The sequence below is a fragment of the Aquila chrysaetos genome, chromosome 7 (genome assembly GCF_900496995.4).
Source record: "Aquila chrysaetos chrysaetos chromosome 7, bAquChr1.4, whole genome shotgun sequence".
Taxonomy (NCBI): Eukaryota; Metazoa; Chordata; class Aves; order Accipitriformes; family Accipitridae; genus Aquila; species Aquila chrysaetos.
In genome coordinates, this window is record NC_044010.1 from 16,802,876 (window position 1) to 16,827,857 (window position 24,982).

A 24,982-nucleotide genomic window follows, 5' to 3' on the forward strand; every position below is an offset into this window, starting at 1 on the left:
TCCAGGGAGCATATAGGAAGAACTCACCTCTCCTTTCAACGGTGCAGTAGTAGTCTCTAAAAAGTCAGGCGCTGAGAGGTACTGAGCCCACAGAGCTATGCACACGAGCTTTGAACAACTCAGTAACCACTTTTCAGATGAAAGGAAGAAGAGCCCACCTCAAAAATTCTCTTCCTTCTTCTCCTCATTAGCTTAACTAAAAGTGTGAATGCAAAGCTACAGTTTTCTCCGAGGCCTAGGGCAATAATGCATCTTGTATCGGCAAGTGGTAGAAGATCTTGGTTTATATGTTCCTTTTAATTTATCCCGGTTAGATGCTTATAAGAGGGTCAAAGTGAGTGCATGATCTCAGGAAGGGACTAAGAAACTACGTCTTAAACTTGGTAGTTTTAATGTAAATGCAACAATCTTGCATTTATTTAAGGTATTCTTACAGCTTTTAGAAGGTTTCTCTAATTTCTGTCCAAGATATTTCCTTGGTAGACAAATCAGCCAAAGAAGCACACAGAGGAGTGCAGCATCCTAGTTCATTAAGAGTCCGTAGGCGTTTACTTAATTTTAAGTACATTCTTGAGTTGCATTGATTTCAGTGAGATTTAATAGCCTGGAAGTTAAGCACCCTACATTGCCAGCTAGGCCAGCTTTGCTGGGGGAATTCTGAGGCAGACAGCAGCTAGTCGATATACTTCTCAATCGCCTCTGCTGTAAGGGATGTCACATGTAAATCACATGATGGTGTTCTGGCAATGGAAAATATTTTATTTGCACTTATTTGGAATCTGTGTCATCTGGACGGGTATAACTTAATCTGCACTTTGTTCTAGTAAGTAGTGTTTCAACCCCAAATGTATGCTGTGAGAGTCTTTTTGTCAGTTGCTCAGGACTGTTGGACTCTCAGTAGTCCCTGAGGCTGGGATCCTGCAAAGACTTGGTCATGTGAATAACTTGATATAGTTACGGCTTGGGGCCATTCGTGTGCATAAAGGTCCCTCTGTGTACAAATGTCATAGATCGGAAAAGGTTGTAGATTGTTGAAGCTCCTGTCTTTTCTACCAGGAGCCAACATGGTTGCTCTGAAACTTCTGGGATGACAGAGGTTACTAGCCAGCTGGACAAATGGATGCTGGGGGACCTCTCACCCCAGAAGGCTGCGACATGCTGCCACGTGGTGTGGTTGCCAGTGCCAGCACCCGGTTCCTGGGACGTGCTGTCCCGTGGTGGGGTTAGGTAGCTGCGCTGCTGTGAGATCTCCCAGCTCTAAAGCTTGAGGCTTTAGAAAAAGGCTGCTTAAGCAATATTGCCAGTGTGGAAAGAATCACAGGCACACGTCTCATCATAAAGCCAGCTAGTTTTGCTGTGGGGTAGAACCACATCAGCCTGTACTGTACATTCTCCACAGGGGGAAGAGAAATCAGGACTTGAATCTGCTCTGAAGGCCAAGATCTCTAGAGCTTTCCCTGAAAGTCAACTTCAAAGGAAGAAACAGTAAAAGGATTCGAGGAAAAAGAGACATGTACTTGGATGGTGGTGAGTGAAACTGAAAAGTAAACAGCCTGAGTTAGGGGAGGATTCTCAGATGGTGCTTATTGCTCCCAGCCAGCTTGTTCTCTTCTGTGATGGTCTGAAAGCATTTCAAGACGTGACCTCCTGGGTAAAATTAAGAACTTAATTGCACAAATTTATGAGTAATGGTTCTTCCTACCAATTTTGTGATGTGTGTTGGCTGGATTCTGAAGCCTTCTGTGAACAATGCAAATTACAGCAAATGGAGGAGGCAGGAGGACACTGCAGGCCCAAGCAGATTAGAAGGGTACATTTTATATTAGAAGACCAAATATCCACATGCAAAGCGTGCGTGTGCGTGGGCACACACGTGCATAGAATAAAATTATATTTCTTTTGTTGGCAAAAGCTAGACTAACTCCCAGCAACGTGGTGGTGCACGGCACGCAGGGAAGGTGCCTTCCGAGGGGCTTCCCTTTCCAAAGTGTGCCATGAGGTCGACTCGAGCAGTGCGAGGGAAGCAGGCAGCCCTGCTCCTTCATGCTGCACCTTCTGCGTGGCTGCATAAAGGCACATAGGCTCACAGGGATGCATTAGGCACCTATACTTGTCAGCCTCGTGTCCTGAGTATTTATTAGAGGAAAGCTTGGAAAAGGTTTGTATCCAGTTTTGCTTTCTGGAAGGGTGAAACAATTTGCCAATTCAAATCTCCTTAACTGTGTTTCTGGACACCTGCGTTTCCTGGTAAAACGCCGCCTGCTCGACTTTTTCTGACAGCCCCCCCTGCCCAGAAGAGGTGGCAGCCTGCAGAGGAAACAGGTGTGCGCCTGAGTCTCCTACGGCCTCAAAGGCAAGGAAGTGAGTGCCCTGGCTTCTCCGCAGCAGCCAGCCGAGGCCATGCAGAGAGCCACGCTGGCTCTCCAGGTGGCCACAAGCAGTGCTCATGTTTAAAGCTATGAGGAGTGGGGAGGAGGCTAGGAAATTCTCCGAGAGCTGAAGCCCTGCCAATGGCCTAACATAGGCCTTTCCCCACCTAACTTCCCATTTAATTCCATTTAAAATCTCTCCCCTTGCTCCTCATACATAGTGCGATGCGCTCCGCTCCGATCCTAACTGCCGACTGCTCTGTATAAATCCAGGCACTGCATTCTCACTGGGTCCTTTGCACGCTGTAGCTTCTTGTTTTTAACGCTAGCAAAGGCAAAGATGAAGTGTGGTCATGGCACACCTAGCAGGAAACTACATGCAAAATTGCTAGCCTGTACTGAGATGTTTCATTTGTGGGTTGCTGTTTTTTTCATCTCTCTGATTTGGTGATTGACAGATGATATCAAAGTGGGCTTGCACTGTGTTAAGACCCCTGTATGAGCTCCTGCAGAAACCTGGTGATAAAATCTGGACAGTAAGTGATGTCAGACAGGATTGTCTTTGTTTGCTGATGTTTATTGTTTTCCTTAAGATGGTGGAAAAGGAAGAGATATTTAAACTTGACTGAAACAAGTTGAAGTAGCTATAAATTCATTGGTTTTGAGCTGAATCTTGCAGTTCTGTATTCAAATACGGATTTTGGCTTCTTGGTGAGAAAACTGAAATTTATTTTCCTTAAAAACTAGCCCCTACCCCCAATTGAGATGTGACAAAAATAGCTATTAAAATAATAAGCAATTTTTTTTCCTGGTTGGGGATGATTGGTTTTGGCTTTCTGTGTGTATGAGAAACAGAGATGCCTAAGCAATGCACGTTAGTAGGATAGATGTTTTTTGCATGTGATACCCACATGGTATGATGTGGGGGCTTCCTATAATTATCCTATGTCTGTTGAATGAGAAAAGTAAATTGGTTCTTTCAGACCAAGAAGAACCCAAGACTGAATTTTTGACAATGCACTCAGTATTTAGGAGTTTTGTCACCAAACCAGGGACACCACAGGATGTTCCCACTGAAAAAGCACTTCAGAATATGAATTGCAGTGGTTAAAAGCCTTGCAAGATTGCTCACAAGAAGCAGAGAATAGGGAAATGGGAAGCCTTGATGTTGTTTGCTGTTCCCACACTCTTTCCCCACTTTTCTCTCAGGCCAGCTTTGTGAAGAACCACGTTTCTCTCTCAGGGAAAGTAACAATTTAACACAGCAGGGAAGAAAGAGGTTTTGCTATGTACTGCATGAAATGATGCAGTATCACTCAACTAACATCTGGTAAAACACTCTTAAATAGCCTCATCTTCCTGCATCAGCATTTCTAACATCAATAATTCTATTGGTAATAATCAGTGAGGTCTGAGATTTGTTGGAGGAGGATGGATGGCTGCATTTGGGGAGAAAATCTAAAGGGCTTTGAAGTATACTGATAGAAAAATGCTGAGGCAACATCACAATTACTGAGCTGAGAAATCTGCACTGATTTGCAGTTCCCAAATTGTTTGGAAAACATGAGGAATGCTGCCTTGAGAGTAGTTGCTGGTGCTTTAATGCCATTGGATTCCTAAGAGCTGGAGAACTCCCCAAGCACCACAATTCAGGGTAAATCTAAACCTGACTTAAACGTTTCTCCTGGAGCTCCTGTGGCTGCCCATACTGGTCACAGGAGGTGCTCTCTTTTGTGCTCCCTACAGCCCCATCCCAAAAACCTTTGAGAGGAGTTCTTCTCCCATTCCTATCTCATAGGTCTGGGCAAATCCAAGCCAGGCTACCAGTCAAATTCTTTCCAGTCAAGGGGACAAAACTTTCCTTCCACGTGAGCAATCCTTTCCATTTTTCCTCCTCTGCTCAGAACTGTGTGATCATCCTTACATTTAAAAAGATATCTTCAGAAATCACTTCATATAGTTAAAAAGAATTATTTTCCACTCTGAAAAGTGGACCCACACAGAAACGCCAGCACAGGAATAACACAAGATTATCTTTCAGCTACCGAATTGATGTGAAATAGTAGCCTGCAGCTGTGTAAGCAAATAGAACAGCATTACAGGAATCCACAGAGAGGTCAATGGTGATCTGTGGAGTGGTATCTGGCCTGCTTTGTGCAGGCAGTCTGCTTGGTGCTGAACTGGATGGGAGCTCACTTTTTGTTTCCAAGTGCAACAAAGCTATGAGATGGTTCAGCTATGAAAAAAGAAGATGGAGCTGAAGAAACTTAATGTGATGCCAACATTAATATTATCTGGCCTTGGTAATGGCCAGAGATCTCCAAAGATGGAAATATCTGGGCCTCCTGCTTCCTTTAGTCTTCTGCTGTTACCTCCTGTCCAAGTTGCTGAACCCAGCTGGTGATGGTCAGAAATGCCCTGCAGCGTTTCCAGTTGTTGGAACAGGTGGTGACATAGTTAGTGTGGTTAATATGGAGAAATTCATTCTGGAGAGGGTTGTAAGCTGCAGTGAAGGAGAATGGGGACATAGCAGAGAAAACCCACCACTTGCATACCTTAAGCTATCTTAAAGCCCTCTGAGCTCTGGGACTGTTTGAGGCTGCTTGTGTTACATAGAGCAGCCTTCAAATTGCTCTATCTGATAATAGGCTGCCCTTCGAGCTATAACACTCCTCAGCTTTGCCACAATCCAGGCTAGACTCCTAGTCTGTCTAGTACTGGTAGTAAAGATGAACTGCTGGGGAAACTAGTGTCAAAAAGGAAGGCTGGTCTCAGCTGAAGTTAAATAGCAAGAATTTCAAACCTCCTGATGTCCCTTCGCATCTGAATTATGCTATGATTATAAGTTGCTGGGAGCAGATGATCTGTAGCAGGTTGAGGTCAGTGCAGCAGCTTCTATACAGGTAAATCATATCAGTGTACAGTGATTTCTTCAGCATATCAAGAAAAGTAGTAAAAAGAGAAATTATTAATCTTATTTTTCAAAAATTCCTCAGATGAAGCTATTAAGGAGTCCAAGTGGCCTGGTTTGAGGAGGACTCTTTGTTATAGATCATGAAAAAGTAAAAAAAAGGGAACTACTGAAATTATTTGCCTGTCTAACACAGGAAAAAAAAAGGGATATGTCCCAAAGCATATTAAAATATATAGTAGTGACGTGGATAGGGACAAGAACACGACCAAATTCATGACTAGCACAAATGTATCTATCTACCTATGTATGTATCTGGTGAGTAATATTATACAACGGCACATAAGCCCCAAGGCATCAATAACATTCCTAATTTGGGGGGTTAGATTGCTCACTGAGGAAGAGTCTTCTATGTTTAAAAACACATGTTATTTGCTTTTCTAGGTGCAGGTCTGTCAGAGTAGCTTTTTTGTTTTGGTTGCTTGAGTTTTTTCAGTTAGCAAAGTGTATCAACACTTATTTTCATGGCCAGATTTCTCAACAAGAAAGACTCCTAAAAAATGGATACCTACATTCTGGATTTGTTTTCTTCCTTCTGGAAGATTGTGCCCTGATTGGGACTCCCTTGGCAGAGGATACTTTGTCCACAGGTTTCACATAGACTATCCTTGCCTGTAAGTTCCTGTTCCAGTTACGGAACAATTGTTGAAGTGCTTCATAAATTGACATCTTTCTTTTCATGTGCCAGGGGATTTCTGAGACAGTCCTGAAAAGCCATTTCTCCTGCTCTGTGAGACACCATGCCCTGAGTCCTGTGGGGGGTTGTAGCATGTAGACCATGCCACTGAGCTCAAGGGGAGAGGAGCTGTCACTTAAATTGCAACCTGCTGCATTTAGTGGATTGCTTTTTGGGCTGTGGAGTAATGGGTAAGATGATGGATTCCTCAACTCCTGACTGCCCAAATATGTGGAAAAGGACATAATTGACATCTTTGCTAAGCTTGTGAGCTGATGCAGTAGCTACTTTGTTTATCTCTGGATTGACGTGCAGGTTAGTGCTAGAGTAGGGTTTGTTTTTGCAGAGCCAAGTGGCTCCAGCCTGTTGCGTCTATGGTGCCTGTATGGTCAGAGCGAGCCAGGCTCTGGGCCTCAGCTTCCCAGTCTGGTGCCTGGCTTGCTCTGTGCTAGGCACTGAGTGCAAGCTGGCATGGAGGCAGTATAAATAACCAGTCCTGAGATAACATGTCCATCATCTTTGAAAAACAGTATTTGTGTGCTAACATGGTTCTTGCAGAAGTGGGGCTATCACCTATTAAAAAAACATCTAAGTTTAGCTTGGTTGTCCATTTGTCATAGACAAGAGGAGGAGAATCTTGGCTGAGTCCTATTTATAGAATGGAATCATGGAATGGTTTGGGTTGGAAGGGACCTTAAAGATCACCTAGTTCCAAGCCCCCTGCCATGGGCAGGGACACCTTCCACTAGACCAGGCTGCTCAAAGCCCCATCCAGCCCTGGCCTTGAACACTTCCAGGGATGGGGCATCCACAACTTCTCTGGGCAACCTGTTCCAGTGTCTCGCCACCCTCACAGTAAAGAATTTCTTCCTAACATCTAATCTAAATCTACTCTCTTTCAGTTTAAAACCATTACCCCTCATCCTATCTCTACACTCCCTGATAAAGAGTCCCTCCCCATCTTTCCTGTAGGCCTCCTTTAAGTACTGGAAGGCCACTATGAGGTCTCCCTGGAGCCTTCTCTTCTCCAGGCTAAACAACCTCAACTCTCTCAGCCCGTCTTCATAGGAGAGGTGCTCCAGCCCCCTGATCATCTTTGTGGCCCTCCTCTGGACCTACTCCAATAGGTTCTTTCTTACGCTGGGGGCCCCAGAGCTGAACACAGTACTCCAGGTGGAGTCTCAAAAGAGTGGAGTAGAGGGGGAGAATCAACTCCCTTGACCTGCTAGCCACACTTCTTTTACTGCAGTTCAGGATGCGATTGGCTTTCTGGGCTGCGAGAGCACATTGCTGGCTCTTACTCAGTTTTTCATCCGCTAATACCCCCAAGTCCTTCTCTGCAGGACTGCTCTCAATCCACTCATCGCCCAGCCTGTATTTGTGCGTGGGATTGCCCTGACGCATGTGCAAGACTTTGCACTTGGCCTTGTTGAACTTCATGAGATTTGCATGGGCCCACCTCTCAAGCCTGTCAAGGTCCCGCTGGATGGCATCCCTTCCCTCCAGCATGTCGACCATACCACACAGCTTGGTGTCGTCGGCAAACTTGCTGAGGGTGCACTCAGTCCCACTGTCCATGTCGCCGACAAGGATGTTAAACTGCTTTTAAACTTTGGGAAGGTGGAAAATGCATGGAAAGAATGAAACTGAAACATGTAAGCCTGCAAAAAAGTTGGTGCAGTCACACTATTACTAAACTGCATATTCTCACACAGTGAGACACGTGAAGTAATATTGCAGAGTATTTCTAGATGCTGGAATAAATATCTAGTGTCTACAGAGAGCATGCCCTATGTCTGGAGATCCACTCTCCAGTGCACTGCGCGCTTTCATTTGGGGTGTCTTTGAAGTGAATTAATATGTTGATGTTTGTCCAGTCAGTGCCTGAAGGAGTTTCATTTTTTTATTTTATCTTAAGGGTAGGTGAAAACAAAGACCTCCATATGTATATATATATATAAGGTGGTTACATGTGAGATTCTGTTGCAAATGAACAAACCTACAGCGAACATAAAATCAGGAGCCAGCTGTACAGCCCTGAAGGGAGCCAGAAATATTGTGGCTGGCTGAAAGCCTGGTTGGTGGTCACTGTTTGCCCCCTATTAAGCCAAATCAGATGTGTTCAAGTACTGAAATGTGTTGCTTTTTAATGCATCAAGAATTACCAGGAAACCAAAGATTTTGCTTTTTTCCTGCCTGGAGCTACCAGGAATCTATGTAACTGTGTCAGTTCATTTGGTAGGGACTTGTGTTGGCTTGTTGGTAGGCTGCAGGCACCTGGATAATTTGAGTGGCAACGATGCATGCCACCCTACAGTTGTTTGGTTCTGTTGAATAAGGAGGAGATGCCCTCACCTACTGACATTATTGTGGTAGCTATTGCAGGCTGGAGCCCAATCTGGCCAGCAAAACCTGCTCAAGAGGAAGGATAAGGACACGGGTGGCGAGCCTGTTCTCTGTCCTGTGCCACACTGTTTACAGAATCCAGTCTGGCTTGTTTAAAACCAGGGTGGGTATGTCTATAGGAGCAGCCATCATAGCAGGTATTGGGGGCAAAGGAAAAATCCAAGAATTTTTAGCAGGCAGAGACATTTTCTTTCTGCACCTGTCTGAACTCACCAGAGCCTGAATACAACTCAAGAAATGCTGGTCTGGGGATGTGCTGCATCGTGTTGTTGTTCTTCAGAGTTGTTAGCAGGTCCTTGGAGATCTCAGAATAAGGCTTTTGGTTTGAATGCATTTCCCTGACTATCAGATACACCATCTCTGGTTCGCAGAGACCCCTCTACTCAGCCTAGTGATAAAAGCGCTTTTTAACACCAAAGCTGTTGTGTTCCCACGCCTCTTGCTGTCATGAGGGAGGCCAGTCTTAAACAATAGCAGAGGAATAAAGAATAGCCTCGCTAATTGATATCCTGCCTAGACGCTGAGTCAGGTGGCAGCTTGGGCCTTTTTAAAATTCCTGCATTGTTCCTGATTTTTCATTTGACTGGGGTAAATTTTTATCTTTAAGAAAAGAAAACACATGGGACCAACTGCATCTGCCTGCTCCACTGTTCCCTTCCCACCCACCCCCACTCATTTTTGGTGTCTTTGTCCTGTGGTAGCCTTCAGCACTGAGGGATTGTCCTGAAACCAGGTTAGATAAAATTTGCTAGTTTGGACTTTGAGCTGAGTGTGATCTTCTGTGATTAGGACAAGGTAGCGGTGGTCTGAGCAGGGGTCCCTAAGTCACATACATCTGCAAGGCTTTGGAGAACGCAATCTTTCACACCTAAATTTCCATGTGGGCTCATATTTATGTGATTAGTCTGAAAATGGTCAGAAAGCAAGGCAAGGATGCAGGCACAGGTTCCCAGAAAAATCTCTCCATAGATGAATGTTTGGAGCCCGTGGCAGGATGCTAGGACAGTCTGTGTGCAAACAGACATTTGGAAATTGACAAAAGCAGTATTTACTTAAACAAACCGCAAAATCCTGTAGCTCAAGCTCTTGAATCCACCTCAGCTGCACTAAAAACATTTTCCAGAACGAGGAGGGGGCCAGGGTGGCTTTCCGTAATCTCCGAATCTCACAGGGCCTGCAGAGTCCTGTGTGTGGGTTTCATTCAGCTCCTGTCATCCCTGAGCATCACCCCGGGGCTGCTTTCATCAGCCTGGACCAGGGAGGGCTGTGGCTCTGCTCCTTCCCCTAGCCATGAGCCCTGCATCAAAGGCTGCAGAGGAGAAGGGTCAGAGATGCCCTCAGGACTTTCCTCAATGCTGGGGGGGTCCCTAGGAAATCTTTGTGGCTCTTTGGCACTGCTTGTCTCCTGCTAAAAGGCCTCAGCAGACGGGGAAAGCGTGGTCTTCACTGTGCCGCCAGGCAGGAACTCTCAGAGCTGGAAAGGGAACTGGTAAGGGTTACATCTGCATGTGTAGATATGAGATAAGAGCTGACCTACCCTTCACCCCGAACTGAACTCCCTGAAGCTCAAAGAAGGTAAGGTGACTGCTTGTGAAAATGCTGGGGGGAAGCCTGCCAGACCGGCAAACTTGCTGCTCTTGCTGGGGGCTGGGAGCAGACATTGAACGACCATCCATGAGGTACTTGCTAGGTCCGTGAGGAGCTTGGTAGGTCCCTCAACAAAATGCTTGAGGACTGGTGGCACAGAGGAATCAGGACCCGAGGGTGCCCGTCAGGAGCCAGGTTGAGGACAGCCGTGCCCCAGGGCAGTGGGTGCTGTGGTCTGCCAAACGTGGCTCCCTGAGCGGGGGGACACCATGCGAGCGCTGCCGAGGCCTGTAAACCCAGCGGGGGGACACCCGGCCCAGCAGCAGGGCCCACTGTACCAGAGGATGTTGGGCAAAGGAAACAGTTCTCAAAATTAAGTTTTTTTTTTTCCCCTCAGATCTATTTTTTTCTTTTCCTTTCCAAAAGTGCTGAAGTTCTGGAAAAACTCTGTGTTTCTAGCGGCAAAGGGAGGGAGGAAGTTCGTGCGTGTGGCAAAGGCTCGTTCACGGGCACCATCAGGCAAGGGAGGAACACCAGCTGGCGGCAGGATCACAGGGGGAGGGACGCTCCACTCCCTCCCGTAGGCCTGCTCCTCTCCAGAGACGGGGAGGACGGAGCGCCCAGCATTTGTGTCCCCCGTGGAGAGGGCACCGGGGGAACGTGGCAGCTGCCCACGCTCCCCTTGCTTGTAGGCTAGAGCAGCTGTGGCTGCTCAGAGCCACTGAGGAGGAGCTGGCATGAAGGCCCCCGTGATATCCCCCTGTCCTTCCTCATGTATACCTGCCCACGTCTGTGGGCGCCTCCTGCCCATTGTTCTCTGGCACCTTTTGGTTCAGGGATTGCAATTTTTTCCCTGGCTGGGGGCAGGGTTGTGTTTGAAAAATAACGTAAAAGAGAAGAATCCAAAGCAGGACAAACCCCTGAGTTTCCCAGCACGGTACTTGGCAGAGGCACAACCCTGTCTTTGGACAAAGCCTTTGTCCTGAGGGGTGGGGGTGGAGGGAGAAATAGAAGTTACAGGCAACGGAGAAACCATTTCGGATTAAGCTGAAATAGCATCTGCTAGGTATTTGAGTGGGGTCTTTACTGCACATAGCCTGTGACTGTTGCTTTCAGATATCCCTACAGTGATACACATTTCAGATACTGTCACAGCCTTTTCCCCTGTGCAGATATAAACACGGCAACATCCACAGCTGAGTGGCCTTAAATGGAGTTCCTGTACTGGAAATCTGTTTCTTCTGGGAAAGAAACATCCTCCTTTTAACGATATTACTGGGTCCTTAAGTCTCCTGGGAGCCTCAGATCTGTTTTGCACAATACGGGAAGCGGTGCTTGCCAACGCAAGCATGGTATGGCGTGGTGAGGGCTGGCCTGGCCCCAACACCATGCTCTCAGCACTAAACCCTACGTGCCAGCTCCCCTGGGAGCGAGCAGGGGGCTCTGCCTGTAAAGCCTACTGCTTGCATTGGTGGGATGTGGTTTTGTATTGAATTTGAAGGAGTAGAGAGAGAATCTTCTTGCCCCTGGCATCTTTATGACAACTAGGAAACAGAATGCATGGATATCTCAGAAGGTGTTTTCCAGCAAGCAGACACCAAGAAGAAGCGTCTCTCTCTTCTCTCTCTCTGAATGTAAAATTCAGGGTGCCAGAGGACTGGCAAGATGCAGCTTGCCTGGTTAAATCCTTGGTGCATCACAACCTCACGCAGGCAGGGCCTCTCTGGAGGTGAAATGAGAATTTCTTTCAGACCTGGGCTTCTGTGCTGAGGCTGCTGATAAGGACTTCATTGGCACCAGCTGGGAAAGGGGGCAGTTGTGACAACCACACCTGCCCCATGGGAATATAATGGAGTCCTTTAGTTCATTGCAATGGTTGTGGGGGTTTGCTGTGTGTCAGGGCCTGTTAGTGGTGCTCTGGTGATTTGATTGCTTCCCCAGAGCAGTGCTGCTTGAGCCACTGGGCCTCAGCTATGGTAGCTCAGGCAGTGGGAGCATCCTTGGTACATCTGTGGATCCTTGTTATGTAGGTTGTGGAAGAGATTCCTGAGTTTCAGGTTGTCTTGAAACACTGATCAGTCTGTGGCCACTTAGGCTATCTTTGCTGTTGCTATGTGGAGTTAATGGTCACCACGGCAAGGACGGAGCCAGGATGTTTTGGCTCTAACAGTGTGTATTGCCCTGTGATGTGGTTAAGCCTACAGCTTGCTGGCTGCTTGTACAGTTCCAGCTCAGGGACTGTGGCTGCACAAAAGAAATAAATTTCTCATGAACTTCTTCACCTGCCCCTGAAAACTTGGTGGAAAAAGACTTAGGTCCTAATCAAGCTGTTAGTCACAGCAGGTTTCCCAAGTCTTGGGGCTTGCCTGTGCAGGCGGCTAATCTCTGTGGGGCGTGTGCCAGCCATGCTGCTGGGGGCTCTGCTCTGCTCCAGGCAGCATGTGCGAATGCTTGCCTGGGAAAGCAGTCATTCAGAGAGCAGAGCTTTCCTCTCTGGGCGGGAATGGTGGGGAGGACCTGAAGCAACCAGACTACCCCTCCATCAGCATGTTTGAGCAATGAAAAATCTTTTTAATGCTCACTAGGGAACCCGTGGGGATTTAATAAGAAAAGATTTGTTCCCTGCAGGCCTGATGCTGTGACAGCTTCCAGCGGAGATGAGCGGGGTGGCTAGACGGGAGGCTGCGTACTGAAAAGAGAGGGTGAAAGGTGCCGCCTGCCAAAGCAGCAGCTGGTGAGAAGGCGACTGGACTGCACAGCGTCAGCGCACACATGATCGGTGGGGAAGCGCGAGCCCAGCTTCAATCCTTGTCAATGGCACCTCGTTGACTTTTAACACTTCCTTATCGTGTCTGCGCTCACCTCGTAGCAGCACTGATAAAATGCCATCGCCGGTGTAATCTCCTGAGCAGCTCTGCAGAAAACGTTGCAGAACATGGGAGGCTGAACCGCCTGCAGCCAGCAACCAGCATGGGACTCTGGTCCAGAGCAAGGTAACAAAGAAATGGCCCTAACCTGAGACAAGGCGAGGGTGGAATAATCTCCTAAGTTTACAGAGCACCAGGTGTGCCGATATGACTGACACAGCAGCACATGAATTTTGTGTTAGAATGGGGTTTGCAGAAGCTGGGATAGCTGTTACGTTTCAGTACCTAGTGGAGTTGGAAATGTAAGCCATCTGAAGTGACTGCAGTATGTTAGTACCCAGAGCTATAAACAACAGAGTTATGATAATGGGAAGGAATGCACAGGGTTTTTTGTTGTCTTTCTTTTTTTCCCAGAAATAACTTTTTTCTCTCTCTTGGGTTATTAAGCGCCTAAGTAGTTCTTGTACAAATCTTAATTATCACTAAAAGAAGGTATTATTTTTCAACCCATAACTGCTACCTGTAGGCCCATGGCAATTTTTTAAGCTATTTTTAATTTATTTTTTTTTTACAGGCAAGCAACTTGCAGTGATACATTTCAGAGAGTCCTCTTTACGGGTTTGAACTAAGGACCCCTGAATATAAAAAGATACACAACTACTGAGCAGGTATGTCATTTTTGGAACCTATAACTGGTGCCAAACTCTTTTACAGTATCTTGCCACTGAAGGAGAACAACGAAAACTGTCATGGAACTGGCTGGAAAAAATAATTTTCCTTCTGAGTGAGAAATTTGGATGTTTAAGAATGCCTTTTTTTTTTTTTTTTTTTTTTTTTTTTTAAAGAAAGGATCCTAGACGCAGTGTCCTTCCTGAATTGGAGACAAAAGTCATGATGCTAAAATTCCTTGCTGGAGAAAAACTTCTGAAGATTTTATCAAAGAACTTGGGGCCAAAGTCCTTCACTTTTTTCATGGCTGAAAATTTGATTTCAGCTTCACTGATCCAACTATTTTAACTGGTAACTAAACAACTAAAGGTAAAACAAGGGACTTCTTTAGGGTAAGGAATTATCATTAACAACAGAAACTTCCAGTGAAATCAATGAAAAGTTTCAGTTTGACTTGCTGTTTTACTTTTCCATCTTATTCAGAAAATAGGTTTATGCAGCTCTCAGCACATTTTTTTCTTCTTGGGCTACAGCTCTACTCTGTACTATGTTATTCATTGAATGTTATTATCCTGTATCTCTTATATAGCACTATTCTTGTAATCGTCCCTGTAATAACTTCCACATGCTGCAAACTTGCAGAATGGAACAAACTCCTTCCACATTCCCTGTATGCACATTATCTTTGCCAATTTCTTCCTCTCCAATCCTTGCTTGGATACCTTGAAGTTTATTTTCAATATCATAATCCCAAAGTTGTTCTCACAGGAACATCTAGTGCTGCCCCAGCCACTTTTAGGAGTCTCTTATTTTTTTACCACCAGCTTTGATCTTTCCTGTGCTTTTGAACTGTTCTCCCCCTTTGCTCTCTTTCTCTTGTTTCTGTCCAACATCTTGTACTACCATCTCTTTGTTCCAGCGTCTCCCCATTTCTCCAGTCTTCCATCATCCCCTACCAACATCTGGAACTCTATGTGTGGGAAACCCAGGCCTTTTCCCAACACCACCTCTTCACCCCCAGCACTTCCGCTGTTCTCCCCAACAGTGACATCCATGTTACCACACATTTTACTGTATCCAAGCTGTCTTGCATATGGACCTGTCAAATCTCACCAGTTTTTCCTCTAAACCCTGACTTTTTGCCTACACTAAGTGACGAGCTCATTTGTCCTCAGTTACTGCAGTGCTGCTTGCAGTCCCCAGCCTCCTGCCTCCCAGGTCCTGCTGCCTTACCCTTGTCGTTCCTCAGCTTCATATTCCTTCTGCGGCTTCTCCATCAGGTTTCAGCCTCTACATGTAGACTCTGTATGTACCCATTTCCTGGTTGTCTGCTATCCCCTCACACTTGCCATCTCCCTGAGTGGTGTTTAACCACTTACTGACTCTTTCTGCATCGTTTGCTCACCTTTATGCCTCTTTCCAAGCCTTCAAAATTTCTTTTCCTGCACTTCAATGTTTTGGTTTTTTTCCCTTGACCCTGTTCATACTAGGCACAATCAGGAGCAAAACACCTTGAAGACAGTAAATACCTGATTCCTCTTGAAATGAATACTGATTATCTGCCCACTTAGGAGTTAGGCAGCTGGATATTTTTAAGGTATTTGTGTACCAGTGTGCCACCTGGCACCCACTGTTAGCTCTTGAGACCCCTACTTAGATTCCCTACACTGCTGATGCCACCTCACCCTGGAAGTCTGTGGTATCTGTCAGTAGTGTCCCCATAGTCTGCATTTGGTAACAGCCTGAGGAACTTGGTATCTAGTTCTTGCTTCGGTCCACTGGGATCCATAAGCAAGCTGTCCCTCTGCCTATCTCTCTGTCAGGGCCTGATCTCGTACAGGTTTTCCCAGAAGGCATACCAGATCAATTGGTACACAATGAAGGGCTGGTGGAGAAGGTAAGTGCTGTGGCCAGTGTCTGAGACCAGGAGGTAAATGACCAGATTTAACTTCCTTCTTGGAGGATGGGAAACAGCACCTAGCCTCCTCACCTCTGAAATCCACTATTTGTAGAGACGGAGGCAGCTATGATGTTGAAGTTTGCTCAGTGGATCAGCAGAGCATATGAAATGAAGTGTATGTAATGTTAGGCTAAGCTGTCATGGTGGGAAAAAGTGGGACTGTGCTTCCTTTATGTCCCTCTGGTAATCTGCCCATGTAAGACCAAGACTTACATTCGCACTTTATCTAGCCATCTGGTTATTGTTCTTTGAAATTTTAAGGACCTTCCTTATCAGATTTGAGTAAATTTCATCCTAGAATGTGCTCCAGCCTAATGGGCAGATCCACTTGCTCAAAACACTTGAGGCCAAATGGAGAAAGTGTTGAACTTGACTTCTTTCTTTTTTTTTCTACATTCTAGTAAAATGTCCTAATTAGTGGCTTACTGGGCCATGTCACCACCAGCCTGGCTTACTATTTTTTTTTCTGGAGTGCTTTTTGACAAAAAACCCTTGCATTGTGTACTTAGACTGGGGAAGACAGCAAGGTGGTGAGTCCTGTTTTGAGATGGATACCCCCTCTACAGATAGGTGTGAGATATCCATGTCCTCCTGAAGCCATGCCCTTGGTCAGTGTTTTCCCATGGACATCCTATGTGGCGTCCCTTAAGGGTGCTGGTATTTGCTGGTGCTCTTCTGAGGCACCCAGCGCCAGCCAACTCCACTCTTTGTCCAGTGTGCAGCAGTAAGGGGATGTGAACTACTAGCTGAGCTGCTCCTGCACTCAGCACTAACCAGCTCACATTTGCTGCAGACCTAGTGTAATAGTTAACCATGCCAGCAAAAGAGAAAGGAGGAGAAGAGAAAGGGAATAGAGAAAATAAAAAGTAGGACATGGAGATAATGAAAGTGGGGGAGTGCTTCTGGTATTGTAACTCTACCAGACTTAGATTTCTTTAGCTCCTGCTGTGCTTTGCTAAAAATGAGGCTAGTTAGTCACAGCAGATGTGAATGTAATAACTAATAGGGGAATGAGAGAAGCTATGAGAAATGCATGAATTAAGTAGACTTTCTTACTGTTGTTTTGTGGGGGGCTTAGAACTAGCAGTTTTCAAACTGTGGCCTACTGGTTGCTCCTGTCAAGTGATTGGAATGCTGTGGAGGGTGAGAGAAGGGTGCAGCAAGCAAGATGCATGATGTGTCTTCAGTCAGGAAGAGGAGAGCACTTGGGGAATGGGTTACTGGAACTGTTGAGGGACGATGGTGTAGCTGGGAGGAAAGATGTAGCTTAGGAGTAGATGCTAATGTTGCAGAAATGGGAATGGGGATTCATGTGGCTAAGAATAAATGGGTTTATAGAAAGGATACTGGTGGTTATTTGGTAACCAGAAGCTTAAATGATCAAAGAGTTTAGTAAGCCCTTCTGACTTTGCCTTGCCCTTCCAAAAATATATCATGGCTGGGTGGAAAGTCACCTCCCATCCGTTCTTAGACGTTAATCACCCCCTTCAATATAGGTGGCCTATCAGATTGCATAGGCTGGATAAACATTGGGATATATGATAGCACATTTGCTGAGCTGTGGGATCTAAAGGTAAGGTCAGTATCTGGAAAGCCAAGATATTTGTGAGGGGAGGCAGGACTCCTGGTCTCTTCAGCTGCTTGCCCTCAAAATGGAAGGAGAAAGCATTTCAAATTCCAGAAGTCTTTGCAGGCTCCAAGCTATAAACAGGCTCTTCCTATATGAAGCAATAAGGATCTAACAGTAATCAGAAGATGTCTGCTTTTCCATACAGGCCTAATACTACTGGGATATGCTTTTGTGAGGGGGATGAAGCCCATCAGTCAGGGGGAACAGGAGTGCCCAGTGCTACTGGTGTGGATCATCCAAGACGGTATTGAAGATAGAGTCATGGGGTAAAGAATAAATGAAAGCCCAGTCAAGCTGAAGCAGAGGGAGACAGAAAAGGGAAGGAGTCAAAAACAGAAAGAAAGATGAAAAGAGGAAGAAAATAACTAGGGAAAGGGGGGGGAAGTATTGGCAGTGTTTTATACAATGGAGAAGTGTCCCAACTATTGAATACACTCCATAAATACTGTATTTTTTTCAGCTAGCTAGTCTAAGGGCCTCTGTGGAGGCAAGTACACAAATGATGGGTCCCCAAGTCCTGCTGCTCTCTCCAAATTCAATGAGAACAGAATTTACGCCCTAGATAACGATCCTGAATTCATCTGGGGGGGGCTGTGGCTCTATCAGGTCTGGATCATCTGTATTCCCAAAAGTAATGTGAAGGAAGATATGACCAAAGGAATGTATTTGCTATTTTACTTTGCGGAACACAGGGCAAGTGCCATATGCAGTAGTTGTGGATGCTCTGTTTATCCCCACCACTCTTGCTAGCTTGAATGCAATGGTACCACAGCTTGGGTCTCTGAAGCTGTTCTTGGCATGTAGGCTCTTTGCATTAAAAATCTTCATGGGTCTGTCACCACAGGCCACAGCTATACCTTGGGGTGCAGAGTATGCAGGGTGTTGATGCTTGGAAGTGCTTGTACGACACTGCTCTGTATTTCCTGGTCCTAGTCAAGAGATTAAAGTGAAGGTTACTAGAAGTTTAATATCCAGTAGCATGTTGCAAGCGTTGGTGTTTCCTGACAGCAATGACTACTGTTTCACCCTACAACCTCACCTCTGCTCCCAGTCAGAAACACCAAACCTGAGCAGCCTGGCGTGTGCTAGCTTCCTCTCTGGTGTGTGGTCTGACATGGATGCACAAACCGCTTGGATGATGGAAGAAACCAAAGTGTCCCTCATAACTAAAGTGAAATCTTCTAGGACGTAGGTTGTTCTCACATTAGTCAGGTATGACAGTGGGGGAAAGTGCCTCTCCAGGAAGGATCTGTGTCACTTGGACCCTTTGTTTACACTGACCAAAGCCATTGGATTTCATACCTTCTCGTACAGTGATCCTACAATAAAACGGGAAAGATCAGGCATTCCTGTAGATACAGACTACTGGGGCTCTGTCCCGGATGGGAAATGTGCACAGTAAGATGCCAGACCCATGAGCCCTTCTCCACCCTGGGATGGAATAACCCACCTTTTTTCATCATGAATCTTAGCAGCCAACAGTGTTGCCTCACCTCATTCATTAGCCAGCCAGTGTCAGTATAATTAGGGGTTAAGTAGTTAATCTTCAAATATCCCTTGGAAGTCAGGGAATTCATACATTTGCTTATTTGCAACTTGTGTAATTTGTGTACTGCCCCTGAGGCAACCAGACATGGGAATGCAATCCCATATTTTTGTATTTAACAACTGAAAAGAAGATGTGAGAAAAGGTTTGTATTTACAACAGTACAAAGAAAAGCTTTGACTATCTAACTTTCTGTTTCACCTTCCCTGTTGCATGTTATGCATCTTCTTGGTGCCCAGTCCTGCAAAAACAGAAAGCCTGTATTTTAGTGTGTATTGAGACTAGCTCCTCTGACACAGCATGAAGTTAAGCATGTGCGTAAGCTTGCTTTTGTCCCAGCCAGAGAGGAAGACTACTGTTTCTTAATTGGGGCCCACTTGTGGTAGGTCTTACTGAAACATGTATCAAATGGTAACTTTACCTTAAAGCACTTCAAATCAAATTACACAAGGTAGACTGAGCCAGGAATAGATAGTGCTGGTATAGTGCTTTTAAAAAGTTTTGTTGTTGCTGTTTGTTGCAATGCAGACATTAGAACTTCAGAGGAAACTTGCTGGTCCTCCAAATGGATGGAGGTGTATAATTGTAAGGGGGAATAAGCATTGTAAAGTTAGTCATTTGTGGCTGTATACTATTGAACTCTACTATCAATGATCTGAAAGACAGCAAAATAGTCATTGGTCAGTAGGAATGACTCAAAAATCAGTAAGCTAGCAAAAAACCAATACATTACTGCAATAGTCTGGATCACTCAGAAAGATGGGGCCAAGCATAACATTAGCTGCTGTAAGTCACATGTCAAAGAATAAGGAATACAGGCTATGCTTATCAGCTGGCAAGTTTGTCTCGGGAAGCAGTGACAGGGAAGAAGTGGGGGCTGGTGCAGCTCACTGGCTGACAACAAAATTCCAGGATGATGCTGTAGCTGGGGGAACTCATGCAGCTTTCGGTAAATAACTTCAAGATTAATAGCTCTAGGAGAGCCTGAGCATGTGTCATTTAGCACTATCACGGTCACTTCCCATGTACTCTATTTAGTGCTTTTGTTGGTGGTTCCTGGATGGGAGAGGTTTCAGGGACAATGCCTGAGGGTGTAAAAGAATTGGAAGTATGCCTTCCAGTGAAAGAAGTTAAAGGAAAAACAGAAAGCTGAAGGCTAACTTTTTTCAGTGTCTATATATACTTACATGGGGAACAAACTTAGCAGACTGAAGTGTAATAAGATCCAAAACCTAGAATTTGAAACTGGGGTGGGGGGAAGTCATATGAGAAAAAGCACTATTTTTTTAACATTGTCTATAATTAACCATTAGAAAAACTAACTCACTGAGGGTTGTGGAGTATCCTCCACAAGGAGGCTTTTAAATTGTGGCTGGATTCTTGTCAGAAAGTAGACCCTTGCCGAGATGGAAAGGATTTCTACCAAGTCTTCTGACCCAAGTTTTTGAAGGTGTGGGTCTAGATGATCTTTCTGGAATTACAGTCAGAGGTTGGCTCACTGTTGGCAGCTATGGGGTTGAGAGTTGGGACCTCAGGGCAAGAACAGAAGGCATCTCCTCTCAACCCAAGGCATTACTGCTTTTCACCCTGACCTGTGCAAACAGCCTGCAAACAGACAAACCACATCACTCTTCCTCTTTAAGTTTCAAATGCATGCTATTGCTCCAGTAAGCAGCATTGCTCCCCCTTCATTCCTGTTTCCTATGTAACCATCTACTCTGTTCCCACTCCATGACATCGACAGCCACCTCCACCACTGAAAGACCACTGAGGGTGGTGGAGGTGGGCACCAACATTTCAAAGAGGAGCTGCCACCACCCCTACCCTGTCACCAGCTCTTCATCCCAGAGCACTGTTCCACTGTCCGTGGCGGCACCCATGGGTCTGGCTGTACAAGGTGGGAGAAGCCAGAGTCCTCAGCGGGAGCAACCAGGCACCGTCTTCAATGGGAGAAAAGGGCATGGGCTAGATGCAGGCCTCTCACCTGAACTCAGAGTGTTTGCTTCACCTTTTTATTGGATTATGCTTCAGTGATATCCTAAAGCAAATGAGGCTTCATTAGTGTCCACTGAGGTGCTCAGTGATAAGAGGTATTAATCGTCATTTGTCAGTGTTGCTTTAATTCTCCTGGGGCCAAGCCAAAGCGTTCCTTTGCATACCATCATCTATGGCTTTGAATATATTTCAAACTTTAAACCTTGAACAGTTATTCTCCTATATTTCTGAGGCAAACAAGAATGAGTTCTTTCCCTCTCCTTCCTCAATGGGCATTTTAATTTTTTTGTGGAAAAACTATATTCCCATGATGCCAGGGTTTTGCTTCATTTCTTAACTTATTCCCCACAGACTTAAACTTTGGCAGAGGCCAAGAGTGTGCATGTGGAAGAGTCAGTGGTGCAACGTACCACTAGAAACTTCTGAGAACAGCACTAGAAAGATGAGCACTGACGCAGACGGAGGTTGGGGCAATATTAATAGGCGCCAGCAGGGGCTCTGAGCCTTTGTGCACAGCTGGTGTGAGTAGATACTTGCTGTAACAGTACTTTCTGGGAAACACAATGGCCCCTTATGAGCCAGCCCTATCCCAACACAGTGGAAGAAAGCCAGGCAGGGCAGTGTGTCCCCTGCAGCGCAGGAGGGCTAGCTGGGTGGAGTGGCAAGGGGTGGTAAGCGGGTGAGGAGCTGTGGATGTGACCACTGAGGCTGCGCTGGGTGGGAAGCTTTTCCTCTTGTGACTTCACCTGGATTGTGTGCCAGCCTCAGCACACAATGTTATCACTGCAAGCCAGCACATGGCCAGGACGGCTGTGCTTGCACAGTCAGGCCCCAGGAGACTTTCTCCAGTTCTTATAGCTTTTGGCTTTGATGGCTTTTGCCAGAAACATGCCATGACCCTATTCCCTGGGTTTGTTTCCAATGGTACCGGGACTGCCTCTGCTCATGGATGACCTGTGCTACCGAGGTGGGTATGTAGTTGTGGGGAGTAAAAGTGAAGGGTTTTGTCAGGAACTGAATCAGGACCTGTCCTCTACCCCACCCCTCTCTGGCAATCTGTGCTGCTCTTGGCTGTTTCCTTATCTAGGGTTTATTGCTGTGCAAAACAGCTGAGTTAATGACTCAAAAAGTCCCAGCTGCATGAAGACTTTGCTGCTCGGATAGAAATCCTTCCCAAGAAGCCCATTCCCCTTTCTGTAACAAATACATAGCTGCTGAAACCATGAGTACTCTTGGATAAATGCAGTCCTTGGATAAACGTAGTCCTTCGGGGCTCAGAACCAGTCTGTGGCAGTGGTTTCCATGGGTCAGGGATGTATGGTCTGTGTACAGTCACCTTTACTTTTGTCACTATTAAATATCTTGCCTAAAAGGGAGAGTCGGGCCTGGATCATCAGAAGCACTTGGCATTTTCACAGATCTCCCTCCATGGCAGTCTACGGAAGTTTTATCTTTTCTCTAAGGGACACAAGCTAGATTAAATGCTGCTGCTAGAAGTCCCAGCCTGAGCCTGCCCTCTTCCCTGCACTAGCAGAAAGCCTACATTGTTTATTTTGTTGTGTTGTTCCATGAATAAGACTTTTATTGCCCCTTGCTTGCCTTTTTGCCCAGGCAAGCCCAGGCATCCTTTCTTGAAAAGAAGAAATCAATACCCTTTCCTTAATTCCTTGGCAGCCTTTGCTTTTCCCAGGACAGATGTTTTCTAGGACAGTTCCAGGTTTTCCATGCTTTGGCAGGATAGGCAATACATTCAAAGAGTGTAACAGCACTGGACTAGTTTGCAGGAAATGAAGTGGTTCCAACCTTTGACACCTGAGATTCATGAGTGACTAAAGTCTTTGGCATCAGGGAGACCTGTTAATGCAAATGTCAATTTCCAGCTAAATTAAAATCTACTCGTAGGACAATCATATGGCTTTTGACAGGCATGACAATGTATACAGCAAATAGCATCCAAGAGAATTTGCAGGAGTCTCTGTATTTTTGGGGGTCTGTTCTGGGTACATGATTGGTGCCTGGTTGTTCATAAGTCTTTGTAGGTTCGCTGACAGCTTGCCAGGAGTGGCATTTGTACTCCAATAAATAGACTTGAAACAGTACAGTAACAAACAGGAGGTTGCTGGCACCTTCATGCTGGACAGATATGAGTCTGCTATAGGCAGCTCAAGTGCTGATGCGTGATATCCTTTGATACAAATGCACTTAGGTTCTTTGTGGGGCATCATCTGTATTAAGCTTGAAGGAGGCAGGCTCTATGTTCAAGTTGACTGTGAGCTGTCCTTTGGCACATGTGGATTGGCAGTGTCTTTATTGCTTTGTTTTCTGCTGAGTGTTCGTTGCTATTCTCATTCTGCTTTGCAGTAATTCTAGTCTTCTTGCTTCACATTTGCTTCTCACATGGTCTTGCCTGTGTCCTTCAAACTGCTTCCCTTATATGGATAGCAAAGATAGGCGCTATCTTTCCAGGACTGAGATGACACATTGCTTATAGATGGGACTAGCTTTTGAAATGCATGAGCAAGAATCCTCAGGATGATGCTGTACATGGACACTCGTGACACTGCTTTCTGGGCTACAGATCATAAATTATTTTTGGGAGCTGGACTAGAGATGAGCAGATTTAAGCCCTTAAAATTACATACTAGCAGCCCGTGTATAGATCTAAGATCTCATATGATCAGTACAAGGTGAGAAGACAGTCCTGGGGGTTACCTTCTTCATTCAGGCCGACAGGTAGTCATTAAAGCAAGCTGACTTTTGAACCAGAAAATAAGTACTCTTTTTCTAATTTGCTGAATTAGGCGTCATGGAGAACACATAATGGGGAGATTTTGACAGCAGAGGACTGTCACGAAAATTGGGTAATAAACCAGGCAGGACTGAGGTGATATATGTACACTCCTTGCCTCTATGTGTACATCCAAGGATCACGTTAGCCCTATCAAGCACAAAGTTGCACTGTGAGCTTGTATGCAGTTCAGCTACCCTGAGCTCAAGAGTATTCCGTGGAGTCACTGCTTCCCGGGATGAAGTTCCCCATAGCAGAGCTACAGCTGATCTCCTTGTGGATGTGCAAGATGTGACCTTCCTTGTGCTAAAGCAAACCCTTTCTGTGTTTGCCCAGCTCACTGTGCCATCAGGGGTGCTCTAGATCAGCAGTCCCCTTTTTCATGATTTGTCCCTCTCCTGGACTTACTGACATTTGCAAAACGTTTGCTGTTTACTTCCAGGTTATTGACTAAAAATATCATGAGGCCAAACACCCTCCAGGATCTTGGTGCAAACACGCTATAAACAAAACAATCACTTCTAGTTCTCAATTGTATTTTGGGACCAGTCTGATAGGTCATTTATAGTCTGTTTAATAACTGCTATCTTATTTTTATGTCAGGCAAGTTCTTTACTCAAATTGCCATGTGATAGAAGAGAAACTGCCTTCCAGGATCTTAAGTATGTTGTACCAGCTTTGTTATATTTAACAATGGTATGTGCAATTTCCTCAGAGAAAAGTATTAACACAGTTCAGTGGGGTGAATTTTCTATAAAACAATGTTGATTGCCCCTAGTTATATTTCCCTCCTTTTATTCCCTTTGTTCTGTCTTAGCCACTTCATTATTTAGTTCAGGACTGAGATCCTACCACAGGCTGTAGTTACCTGTGAGTAATTACAGTTATGGGATATGCCCTTCTACATAGTCTTTACAAAATGCCAGAATATGGGTTTTCTTCTTCTCCAGGACTTACCTATTGCACCAAGAAGTACAGAAAATCAACATAAATAGTGCAGAGACATCCTATGCAGCTTATTAAAAAAAAAAAAAAAAAGTAAGTTTCAGTGCAAGGTATCCAGTCCTGCTGATTTAAAATGCCTGATTTTAGTAAGTGGTATTTAATTCCTCTGGGATATGATGATAATAGACATGTCATCAACAATGTCTTCATCATCTACTTTCTTTTTTCCCAGCAGAAAGGATAGAAGTATTTATTGATTTCATTTTTCTTGTCTGCATTATTATTGAATAATCTAACATTTCCATCTGATAACAGATCAATACCATGATTAGGACTCATTTTGTTCTTAATTTATTTTTTTAAAAAATAGCTTTGTCAGTCTTTTTTTCTCTTTTACTTCCATCGTCACTTTTTTATAAGTCCTATCTTCTAATTTATATTCAGCTTCTCCTCTCTTACTGTTATATATGTGTTTTACTTACTTAAAGCCGCCCGCATTTCCATTTTAAATCTGGTTGTGTTTTTTCAATTACACTTTCTTTACTGGGGACTTGTGTATTTTTGGTGCCTAGT

The 24,982-nt window shown here is 45.2% G+C and overlaps 1 protein-coding gene across 2 annotated transcripts in view; it reads left to right on the forward strand.

The window, feature by feature from the left end:
- Positions 1 to 24,982, forward strand: part of GJA8 (gap junction protein alpha 8) — a 62,708-nt gene that overhangs the window by 22,693 nt on the left and 15,033 nt on the right. The window contains exons 6-7 of one of the 2 annotated variants that reach the window (XM_041124712.1): positions 1,400 to 1,527; positions 13,451 to 13,544. The gene's annotated coding sequence lies outside the window, so the exon portion shown is untranslated. Of the gene's footprint in view, positions 1 to 1,399; positions 1,528 to 12,639; positions 13,003 to 13,450; positions 13,545 to 24,982 lie in introns of those variants that run through there. The other variant, XM_030020543.2, reaches the window with a different exon arrangement.